Source organism: Sarcophilus harrisii, chromosome 6 (assembly GCF_902635505.1).
Source record: "Sarcophilus harrisii chromosome 6, mSarHar1.11, whole genome shotgun sequence".
Classification (NCBI taxonomy): domain Eukaryota; kingdom Metazoa; phylum Chordata; class Mammalia; order Dasyuromorphia; family Dasyuridae; genus Sarcophilus; species Sarcophilus harrisii.
This window is the reverse complement of record NC_045431.1, coordinates 43,352,322-43,365,371: the sequence shown is the minus strand read 5'-3', so window position 1 is coordinate 43,365,371 and position 13,050 is coordinate 43,352,322. Positions and strand designations below refer to the sequence as shown.

General features: G+C 33.4%; 1 long non-coding RNA gene across 3 annotated transcripts in view; it reads left to right on the top strand.

Annotated features, from left to right (window-relative positions):
* Positions 1–13,050, top strand: part of LOC116419778 — a 212,345-nt gene that overhangs the window by 142,095 nt on the left and 57,200 nt on the right. For all 3 annotated transcript variants that reach the window (XR_004230079.1, XR_004230078.1, XR_004230080.1), the window contains exon 4: positions 8,106–8,142. This is a non-coding gene — a long non-coding RNA (uncharacterized LOC116419778). The remainder of the gene's footprint in view (positions 1–8,105; positions 8,143–13,050) is intronic.

The following is a 13,050-nucleotide window of genomic DNA, read 5'->3' as shown; positions in this document are numbered from 1 at the left end:
TTTCATTAGTATTGAGTTAATATCTCTGTTCTAACGAAAGAGGTGCCACAAAAATGAAAATCAAAATCTGTATGGAGATTTCATTCTTAGTGTAAAACAATGAGAAATATAATTACAGATTGCAAGGAAGAGTATCAACCTATATAAGAAATAATTAGCAAAAACTCATTCCATACCTTTTTTTTTTTTGGTAAAGTATAATGCTAATGATACTATTGCAATATTGGATAAATTGTAACATTGGATAAAATTGGATAAATTGTAACATTGGCCAAAATTGGACAATTCAGTATCTCTTCAGAAAAATTTAAGTGTATTCTTTACCTGAATTATTTTTGCCCAGTTGTTTCATATGTAATCTTGGAAAATATTGTAATAATATAAAGGTTTTGTAGCATAGACAGAGATGTGGAGTCTAGTCAATTGTTAGATATGTTATATACAAGATTCATGGCTAAAGGTTGACCTTGCTGACATGTAAGTTATTTTCAATACTATGTAAGTCTATAATATCCAAGTGTATCTACATATCTTATTCATGTTCATCATTTGTGGTTAGCTCATTCACTTGGTTAGAGTATTGATCAATGGTTGATATGATGCTGAGCCAATATAAGGGAGAAAGCAGTAGGGCTGCCAGAAGGTTAACAGCAAGAAAAAATGGTAAGATCGGAGACCAACATTTGAGAAGAATAATAGGATCGACATCAGTGTTTTATTTGGATCAGCTTTCTCTATTACCCCAGGATAATGAAGAATTATAAAATTTCCCTCCACCCTCAATTTGCCTTTAGTTGGGTGGACGTATATAATAAGTTTCAGGGTCCTACAATTTTGTCAATCTGATGCTGACAATCTCAATGTTCTCTGTCATCTTAAACAATTTTGTGACATGAGAAATCTTTCTGCAGTAGGATCAATAATCCTATATGCCCAATGCCATGAATGCCAAACTAGTTTAAATGTAAATGATGTTATTGAAATTACTTCTTAGGATCAAAGTGCAAAACAAGTAAACAAAAACCAAACCGTAACAACAAACAAACACACACACACACACAAACCTATGACATGGGGAAAAACCTCCTATCGGTCTTCTTCCAGATGAATTATTATAGGCAACAGGAGGTAAGACAACTATGCTGAGCTGTATCAATGCTACATCCCTTTTTTTAGCAATGACTTAGTAAACTTCTTTTTGTTAATCACTAGATGGACTACATGTATTTCATTTAAATTCATTCTCTAACCTGAACTCCTACACTGATTTAAGCCATTCTAGCACTTGTCACTTTCTAAAGTCTTGCTGCCCAACTGACTGATACATCTAAACAAACCTGAGAATTTTCTTCTTACCAATTTTATTTCAACTTCTTTCACCTTCTGCTTGAATTCTAATAACCAGAGTCCCATTGATCATTATTTAGAGTCTGAATTATGGAAAATAAAAATGAAAATTATTATAATATTAACAGAGGAAGAATCCACATTGTTTTATTACATTATCTCAGATAAAGCAGTGATCTTAGAGGCCATCTATTCCAATCCCAACTTAAACAGAAGGTGGTATGTATGGTGCAACAGAAGTAGTTCTACATCCAGAATATTTGGGTTCAAATTCTATTTCAGATGATCCCCAGGCTCTAATCTCAACTCTCCAGATATTTATATGACTTTAAAACTTCTTAACCCTAGAAGTTCACTCCATTCCTGGACATCTAGTCTTGATTTGGGATTTCATTATTTTTTTCTCATGATATATGTTGCTTCTTACTTTATTTCTCAGTTTCCCTTGTGTAGAAACAAATTAATGCCAATATCATACTATAAACAGTAATTAATGAACTCTGTTGAATATCTTCTGGAGGTATTGTGGCAATTTCTCATTTTTCTCTATTTTCCTCTTACCCATTATCAGAGACATCTTCTGGTATCTTGTCTCTTCATTTTCCCATGGTTTTTCCTGGAGTCATGAATAACCTGTTTGTTTTGGAGTTCATTCTGTGTATGTTACATGGTTATCAATATAGTTACATTTTGCTATGTTTAATAATAAAATTAATTTATATTTCTTAAGAACATATCAGCTGATAATGGAAGGCTCTTTGAAAGTAGGAATTATCTTGCTTTTTTTAAAAATTTAATCCCCAGTCTTTAGTTCAGTGATGTGGAGATAGTAAATGTCTGATTAATACTCCCCCTTTGAATTATTCAAATGTAGTGATCAGTAATTAAGGACAATGGGAAAAGATTGGGATTATAAATTCATTGGGAAAAAGAGATAAAAAGGAATAATGTATACATAGTTGCTAGGAGAAAATGTATACTTTAATATTGCAAATATCTGCAATGGTATGTGGACACCCTCCACCAATGCAGATTGCTAACCCTCTAGGATACAGCATATAATATTCCAGAACTTCTGAGATATTAAAAAAATCATCACTCTGTAGCCACATTACAGATTAGCTTCTCCAAATTTAGGTGGGCTATTCTAAAGGCAACATGTATCCACTAAACCCATGCTTGAAACATTTCTGGCTTGGTTGAATCTGCCAGATTATTTTTTTTTTTCTCTTCTGGTAGAACCTTTGAGGATTTGAGGTCATTCATATCCAAGTTATGCAGAAACACCAACTTATATGACCTGTAAACTTAAATTTATTGTATGCACATATAATTTTAGATATGTCTTTTTGTGTTACTCTAAATGCTATCTACATAGGCACAAAGAGTTAATGCAGCTGAGAAAATGTTTTTTTTGTTGTTTTTTTGTTTTTTCTTACTTCCCAATAATGTATTTTCTCCTTCATGTTTTTAATAGGATGTTAACAAAGACTTTTTTTCTTTGTTGGTAGAATTTAACTTGTGACTAGCAAAACCACAAGATTTATGATAGTTATAGAAATAAAATTAATGAGATGTTTTGCCTGATACCTTGTCCCTATATTTAAATAATTTATTTTCTTTTTCTTTAGACATATTCAGCTGCAATTTTTATAAAAGTCATGTCAGTTGTTTTTAAGTTCCCATAAATCCCTTAAGATGCTAACTGGCAGTGCCTAATGGAATTGCTATAGATAAGTCACTTCTTACACAGCTTTTCTGCTAGGGCTATTTAAAAAGAAAATAGATCATCATAACAAGAATGTTATATTATGTTCTATCAGAGACAGTTCATGTAATTTTCATTCTTTAACAACACAAAAAAATACTTTCATGTGATTCTTTCCTAATAAATGTAATTTGCTACTTGTACTGTATATCATTCTAATTGCAACCCTATCTCTTATGCTAAAGACAGCTTCAAACTATTGGTAAGAGGGGGAAATTCTCTTTCATGAAAGGCTTTAATTATGTAGTTGCAACTGTCTTTGTTGTTCAGTATTTGCCTTCCTTTCAAAGCACAATACTTCAATTTTTCTAATAATCATTCTACCTGCTCTTCTACCCATAATTTCACATATTTCAGATTTTTTTTTCTAAAATTGATGGTAATTCTAGATGTACCTTACCTCCAAATAGACTACCTGTAGCTAAATATTTTAACTTTCAAGCCCTGCTCTGAGTAAATGCAGAGAACATGAAAATAAAAATCCATACAAATGAAAAATCTTCTAATTCAGACACATACACACAAAGAAACACAATAATTGCCAAGTCAGAAATTTGGAACTGAAATTTTTCAACAGTGAGGTTATTGGTATGGACTTATAATGTAACAACAGATGAAGGTAAATGCATAATATGGACCATAAGCAAAGAGGAAGAAAATGAATAAAATAGTATTTTTTTTTTTTGTGAAGCTAGGAACATAAGTCTTTGTTAATCAATGCTTTATACAATGCTTAAATTTTCATCATAGCAACATTTTTAGCCTGTAGCATCTCCCTGGGTCTGGAGAATTGACTTTGACATATGAAACATTTTCTGAACAAGTTATAAAAGTTACAAATATCTGTAAAGTATAGGCAGTACCTGGTGAATAGCAAGCCTTTAAATACAGCTCCCCCCACCCCTCATTTATCCATTCATGATTTAGAGAGCTTGATCTTTCAGGAAATTGGTATATACAATTAATTCTACTAACATTTTTTCACATGTTCAAATGCTTTAAAAAATAGTACTTCAATGTTCTATACCATATAGATTACAGAGAAGAGAGAATTAAGGATAGGACACCAATTAAGAGGTGATAGTTGGTGCTTAACAAATCGTTGTTGCTTTAATCTCTTATAAAAAAAAAAAAAAAAAAGAGGTGGCAGCTAGTTGGTGCAGTGGATGGAGCATCAGTCCTAAAGTCAGGAGGATCTGAGTTCACATCTCACCTCAGACACTTAACACTTCCTAGCTGTGTGACCCTGGGCAAGTCACTTAAATCCCAACTGTCTCAGCAACACAACAACAACAATAAGCCTTCCTTTAATTATATCCAATAATAAGTGACATCATTTCATCAGTAATCTAAACCAAATAAATTTAAAGGATTTCTCCTTCCTATTTATCTTCCTCATACCTTCTTAGTCATTAAGTCATGTCAATTCTTCCTTAAAAATGTTTTATATACTAATACCTTTCACAAGGTGCTGTCAAATTGTACAGTGGGTAGAGCACTGGGACTGGAGTCAGGAAAACTCATCATGGTGATTTCAAATCTGGCCTTAGACATTTACTCGCTATGTGATCCTGGAAGTGTCACAACTTTGTTTGCTTCAATTCCTCATGTGTACAATGAGCTGGAGAAGGAAATGACAAACACTTCAATATCTGTAATGGGCTAGAACTCTGGAGTAAGGTGTTAACTCAGTGGAACTGATAAGACAATGGTCATCTAGTTTAGCATGTGAGTTCTCTAGTTCAGTATGATTGATTTAATCTTACAACAAATAATGGTTCCCTAGTAGTATAATGATTGATTTGTACTCAGTATGCTGTAATGATGTAATTGTAATAGAGTATATAAACTTGGGACAAACGCAGCCAGAGAAAGAGAAGACTTGACCACCATCCTGGTGGCTCTCCTGCCTCCTGCATTCCTCCACTGAAACCAAGACCCATTCCCAAGGCCCTCCAGAAAACTAGCCCAGCCCATGCAAAGGAGACAGAGTGTGAAGGAGATAATAAAGACTTTGCACTTTGTTCCTGACTGTTCTTGTGGTGATTGTTCTGCAGAAATTAAGGCCCATTTGGAGGACCTCCAGAGAGCTAGTTAGAACATTGCAGGGGTCTTTTCCAAGAAAACTTCAAATGGGCTCATGAAAAGATGCTTACAACTGAAAAATGACTTTACAACATCTCCCATTCAGGGCAGCTAGGTGGCACAATGGATACAATGTTAGGACTACAGTTAGGAAGAGTGATCCTCTTAAATTCAAATTTGGCCACAGATACTTGCTGGCCATGTGACTCTGGTCCAATATCTTTGTTATTTAGTTTTTTGGATTTTTTTTTTCAAAGTTGAACTCAGGACTTCTTCACTCTAGGCCTCGCAATCTATTTACTATGCTACCTAGGTGCCCTTAATATCTTTGCCAAGAAAACGCAAAATAGGATCACAAAGACATCACTGAAGACTGAACAAATATTCTACTCAAAGTGACTTATTTCAATTTCCTTTATCAAGCTTGTCTTATATTAGATTTCCTTCATATCATAGTTTTATTTCTCTAATAAAACTACACACTTGTTGATTACAAGAACCATTCTTTTTAAATGTCATGAGTGTACCATGAAGCCTAGAATAACGCTGGGCTCTTTGATCTCTAGGTGCTTCTCCAATGCTTATTAATTGATTTATTTACTGTTGTGGCCAGCATTCCCTAGTAAGAGATTTAACCATCAGTGTACTTTAAAATCCCTTACCCTGTTTTCTGTACCCATAGTCACTTAAAGATTTCATTGAGGCACAGAGTATTTCCCAGATTGCTTTGCTATATTTTTACATGTCAAAAATTTTTAGTACTGGAAATATAATTGGAGCAGAAGTGTAGTGAAAATGAGAGACAGCAAATAGATATTGTCAGAGTTGAACAGTTGTACTCTCAAAACATTAAGAGGATCCTGAGGAAATCCTTTAGTACACATGTGTTCTATAGAGCTCTTAACAACAACAAAAGTGGATGAGAACTGCTTAGAATGGAAGGAGATGGGATATGCACTGACCTGGAGTGGAGGCTCCAAGGAAAACCTGAAATTGTCTAAATATACAAGGTTATGATTGGATCAATTTTAAAAGCTAAAAAAAGAATAGTTGGTTTTTTAAAGCTCTACAAGAAATTACTTTAATTGATTTACATCTCTTCTACCTACTTTCACCCCTTTTACCCTAATATATTAGTTTTTTCCAACTAGTATGACACTGATTTAAGAGGTAAATCATATGTAGCCTCAAATGGGGTTCAACTGGGATAGAAGAAAGAGGAAATTTTCTTACAAAAATATGTTAATGGATCATACTCACTGTTTGAGTATGATCTTGTGTTATTTGTCAGAAGGTTACTTGTCCAATATGTACTTCAGCTTTTGACATTTCTTACAAATTTCTTATAGTCAAAATGGCTCCAAAGGCAAATGAATTAGGAAAAATGGATGGAATCATGCCCTTAATAATATATATATATATATATATATTATATATAATAAGAATAGTAATAATAACATCTAGAATTTACATAATATTTTCAGGTTAGCCAAGCTTTTTATATTTTATCTCATTTGATCTTTATGACAACTCTTGGGAGACAGATACAATTATTATCTCTATTTTTTATAGTTGGGGAAAATGAGGCACAAAACTTTTAAGTGACTTGCCCAGAATCATGAACTAATTCAAATGCAGAATAACACATTCTAAACATGGATAATATAGGAATTGATTTTGCTTGACTATGCATATTTAGTACAACTACATATTTTTGTAAGAAAAATTGAAATTAAAAAAATGGATTACTTGATCTCCCCTAAATACTTTGTTTTTCTTGCAAACATACATTTAACGTGTTCCCACCACCACAAATGCCAAATCCTCTCCGCTGAGTTGTCTGTCAACTCCCATCTATTCCTCAAAGAATATTTCAAATAACACTTCCTTCGGGCAACTTTTCCTGTACTTTCTTCTACTATTTGGAAGTATTGTTCCATCCTGTGTATTTATTACATGTTAGTTCAATTTCTGCTACTGCTTCCTGTTAAAATATTTCTAATATGAAATTATAAACTCCATTAAGGGCATGAACCTTGTCTTATTCATCTTGTTTGTCTTCTCTACTCTTTCTAGAAAAAATGCTTCACATGTAGTAGAATTCTATGTGTGTTGAATTTTTATCAGGGATCTAAATTGCAATAAATTGTCTTCCTTAATCCACAAGTTCTGAGCTGACTTTTTACACTTCTGGTCTGTCCTTTACAAATTCATGGAACTCTAGAGCAGTGTTGTTATAGTTCTTCAAGTATTGTGGGTGACTGGTTTTATAGATGTAAGTATAGGTATTAGGAGAAAATATATATTTTCTATTAGCAGATTCATAACAGAAAAATTTGACAAAAAATGATGTTACTTAATTCTAGATTTGATTTTAAAATTGCTGGTTATAACTTCATACCCTGCCAAGCTATGGAGAGCCATGGAGTAGCAAATTTCCTAAGGAAAGGAACCATGTTTTATTTAGTTCTATGCCATTTCCCTGTCTCTGTCTTTATCTCTGTCTCTGTATGAGTGTATGTTCCTCTGTCTCTGTCTCTCTCTTCATCTACCTATTTATCTATAGATTCATAAAACTCACTAAAATAAGTAGATGTATGTTATGTTTTATTAATGGGAAGCCCTATATCATCTCTTCCCCAACTTTTTCTAAACTTTCACTGCAAATAAATTATCTCATGCTTATACAAATCCATGAAAGATTTTTCCCTTCTTTTGTAGATCTACAACAATCCAATTAATTTGTAATATCCCATATTGGGGAATTTGAGAGAATATTTTACATGGACAATTCTATTAATGCTTAACTCTATGCATGATTTTATTCCAATTTTTTGAACTGCTGTTACCAGTCATTTTAACAGTGCTTTAATTCACATGATTTTTCTTTCTTTTTTTCTTTTAGTCACCAATGCCTCTTTTGACTACAGGCATTTTTAAAGGTAAGTGATAAATTTGTTTTTTAACAGTAGCAAATAGCTTCAGGGTATCTTAATCTATCCAAAAAAGATTTCCACTGCAATATGTTCTTCTGTTGAATACCAATAGTAACTAAACAAAACGTTTCTCTGGGGGCACTAACTGATGATTATCAAATGAGAATTTTGTTGACATCTCTAAGAGCCTTATTTTAGTCCTCACTTCTCCAGATTGCTAATGAAAATCCTACACTTAAATAAAGACTTTTATTTGCCTCTAATGATCCTAACTTGTAAATGCAACCATTGTAAATAATTTCACAGGATGAGTGTTGCAATTCTCCTTCCTTGATCTTTTTCTCTTGATAATGGAATAAATACCATGAAAGGAACTTTTTCATGCTATGGATAAATAAAAACCAGAGCTAAATATCTCTAAAGAATTGATGTCTTCTAAATAGATATGCAGTCTTAGTAAACAATAAATTTGAACATGATGGTTACATTTTGATAAACCACAAAATGTGTTTTCTTCTAATTGTTTTCAAAAATGGAATTAATGTTTCTTAATTATTACAAATAACAGAACTAAATATACTTTTTTCTTTTTTCTTTCTTTTTCTTTTCTTTTCTTTTTTTCTGAGGCAATTGGGGTTAAGTGATTTTTCCCAGGGTTACACAGCTAGGAAGTCTTAAGTGTCTGAGACCAGATTTGAACTCAGTCCTCCTGATTTCAGGGCTGGTACTCTATCTACTGCCCCACCTAGCTGCCCCTCAAATATAGTTTCGTAAGTCACTTCATTTATAAAGGTATAACTGTACTGGTCCAAAGTATCACCTTTAGACTCATTACTTTAGGATTTGCAATCTAGAAGCACTATAGGTCTGTGTTATTCCAACACTGATTCTGATTCAGGTATTTTCTTCCTCAAATTCAGCATCTTTTCCTGACACTTTGGTCTTTTAGGCATTAATGGAAATGACCATAACTAGTTGGGGAAAGGACAACCAACCTTTTGCCAATTAAAGAGAGAAAAAGGGAGCACAAAATCCATACTTGTACTCCAACACAATAGAAACACAAAAAAGGAGCGAGCCCACATCCTGATGGAAGAGTGGGGAATTGGGTGATCTAAAATCCTGGTTAGCTGTGAGAAAAAACATTTAAGAGCCTATAATTTTTCCTTCTCTTATCTGTTCCATGAAGAAATTCTTATCTTTTTCTTCTCAGTCCCTCTTGGCAGTTCTTTTTTGCACCTTTCTGTACAAATCAGTCTGTCTCATTTGCTGTTTCAGGATTTCACACAAGCAAGGATGATTAGTAAGCCTAATGTTTCCTTTTATCTTGTATACTATCTAAGGAAAAATCCTCAGAAAAGCCTCAAGTGTACAGAAAGGAAGCATGAGGCCTTAAATTATGTGGTTTAGACCAGGTGACATCTGAAATGTCTTCCTACTTTGAGCAGCTAATCCCCAAATCAATGCCATTATCCATTCTGTATCCCATTTATCTGAATTGTTCTGAATTCCTTCTTTTTTTATTAATAGTCTTTTATTTTCAAAATACCTGTAAAGATAGTTTTCTACATTCACCCTTGTAAAACCTTGTGTTCCAAAGTTTTCTCCCTACCTATTTTCTCCCCCTCCCCTAAACAATAAGTAATCCAACATATGTTAAGCATATGTAATTCTTCTTTACATATTTTCATATTTGTCATGCCACATAAGAAAAATCTGATCAAAAAGGAAAAAAAAAAGAGAAAGGAAAAATAACCAAGCAAATAACAACACAAAAGGTGAAAAACTATGTTGTGATCCACCTTCAGTCACCACAGTCCTTTTTTTGGATGCATAAGACTCTCTCCATCAAGAGTCTATTGTAATTGTTCTAAATCACCTCACTGATGAAAGGAGCCACGTCCATCAGAGTTGATCATGACATAATCTTGTTTTTGCTGTGTACAGTGCTCTCTTGGTTTTACTCACTTCACTCAGCATCAGTTCATGTAAGTCTTTCCAGCCTTTCTGAAATCATTCTGAAAAAAAAAAAAAAAAAACTTCTTGCATTATTTTCACATCATGAATTATAGAGTCGATTTGGAGGTACATTTCAGGACATTAGTCATGGCCAGAGATTGCTTCAGCACTGCAATTCTTAGTCATGTTTCTGTAAAGGAACACACCTTCAGTTTTCTTTTTGTAGTTACCAAAACAGATGTTTGGAGACATTGAGTTCATTTATCATTTCATTTGTATTTAGTTCCTTCATTAATATCACAGAAGAGACATAAACAATGCCCATAAAAGATCAAACCACAAAAATATACCATCAAGTATTTTCACTGTTGAAATCACAGTTTCATGATTTTAATAAAATTTGGATGGGTTAGAGAACTACACAATCATGAAATGGCAAGGTAGAACAGAGAAAATGGGGAAAAGACTACATCAAAGAAAATTCAGAAAGACACACTTAAGGACAATGTCAAATAGATCAGCTTAGCTTTTTACTTCTAAGTAGTCTACCTTCTAATTCTAATTACATTAAAACAAAATATTTCTGACGATCTTTATCCAACAATTTAAAGATCTATTATCACTTCAGGGTATGTGTATGTGTTTGATGAGGCTGTTCTAAATACTAACTCAGCATGCAAATACTATGTAACTCATTAAGTCATCTTTGGAAATTACTTTGATAGAAATGTGTTAATATATATGGAAATATATGTTGATGAATGCTATCCAATTTAGTGAAGCTAGTAATTTGTCAATGGGTTTACACTCCATCAGTTGGACTATATGTGAAGTTTTACTAGTTGATAGATCTTAGAAAAACTTACCTTGATCTCAGAAAGTCTTTAAGAAACCAAAATTATTTCTAGTGAAAGCTAAGCCTTGGAGGAAAATTTCATCTGAGGTTAACCTCTCTGTCAATAATGGATAGTCATGATGACAAGCTTCTGAATTACGCTACCAGTGTGGTGGAGAACTAGACATTTTCCCTTCCTTATCTTTCAATCCACTCCAAAAGGAGAATCATCTACAAAAAAGAAACAATTTCAGCAATCTCCAAGATCTACTCTGACTCTAAAAATCACTGTGTAAAAACCAAATGAGATAAAATCAAAGAAGAACTATCCTAATCCCTAAAAAATTTCCTTATCACTCCATCCCTTTCCCAGAGTCTGTCTGAGCTGAGGTGAACACCCTTTTCTCCTCAGTGAAACTGACCTTTCTTGATTTTTTTCCCCATCTCTCTTGATCTGGAGAGTGGTTTCATTCCATTCACTGCCTTGGTTTTATGCTGTTTTCAAGGGAAATTGGGAGAGCCCAAGCACCTTCCTGACTTTACTTGACCATCTTGGCTCCATTCTTGGAAGTCTTTCCTGTTCTAGTTTTTTAAGGTGTGATTTTCTTTTCTAAGTTATTGTAACTCTTTCCATTTGGCTAATTCTACTTTTTAAGGAATTGTGTTCTTCAGAGAATTTTTTCCTTCCTTTCCTAAGCTGTTGACTCTCTTACAGATACTGCTCATTTCCTTTCTCATTTTTTTCTTCTACCTCTCTTATTTGCTTTTTAAAGTCTTTTATAGCACTTCCAAGAAGACTTTTTGGGCTTGATTCCAATTCAAGTGAATATTTTGTCCTTGTCTGACTTGATGTTTTGATCTGCCCTATCACCATAGTGCCTTTCTATGGTCAAGGTTCTTTTCTGTTTCTTGCTTATTTTCTTTCCTATTCTTTTGATATTTCCTCTGCTTTGACTATTATGGTTGAGGTCTTTTACTGGGGTAAAGAGAGTGCTGTCTCAGGCTTCCTGTGAAGCTCTGAATCATGGCTTTGAGCACAAGTGCCCCTTGTGTTTGAAGATTGTAGCTTTGCCTGCACTTTTCAGGAAACTGTCCCACTGATCTGCTCTTCTACTGAGTTAGGACTAAAAGTCTTAGTTGCTGATTTGATGTGATATAGACCCTCTTCCCATTTTCTCTTTCAAAGCATTCATGAACATTCTGTTGTGGTTACATATTCTCCTCAAAAATTGTCTTCAGCCTCATCAGATATTAATCCATTTTTCTTTGTTTGATATATTTATTCATTGATTTCTTGATCCTTTTTATCTGGAAGCTATTCCCCTTATATTCTTAATATCATCCCTGTTGATTTATCAGTTTGGCCTCAACATGTTTAGCTGAAATTGAGATCTTAGGTAATTTCAGTGTTTTCCTCTTATATTTCCCTATTGAGATAGCTAGGTGATATAGTAGATAGAGTTCTGAATCTTGGGCAAAGAAGACAGGAGTTCAAATCTATAGTCAGATACTTACTAGCTATATGATCTCATGTAAGCCTAAGAAAAATTCAAAAGATGTCACAAAATATCTATCATTTCTAATGACATTTCTAATGATTTCTCATTGTAAAATTGGATAATGATACCATCTACCTTGCAGGATTGTTGTGAGTTTCAAACATTGTACCTGACATATAATACGCACTATACAAATGTTTCCTCCCTTCCCTTTGCTGACCTTCCTTTCCCCTTTGTTCACTTTCTTACTCTTTCCCTTTTGACAATCATTTTTCTAGGGTCTAGACTTCAAAGCTGTATCATATTCCTCCAAATTTGAGAAAATTTACATTTTGCTAGCCTTAGTCTCTGTCACAAGGGATTTCTATTGGGACAGAACTGTTCCTTTCTAAAAGCATACCAGAAGATGCATGAAAACAAAAGTCAAATGGAAGAAATCACTACTAAAAATTTTAGAAAATTTTGATTATATAACATTAAAAATATTACACAATAAAATTAATGTTCCCTTGTTAAGAGAGAGAGATGTTAAATGGAAAAATTGTTAAATGCACTAAATTAAAATTTCCTGGTAAGCATTTGACATCATATATATGTATATATACAAACAATTTACATGTA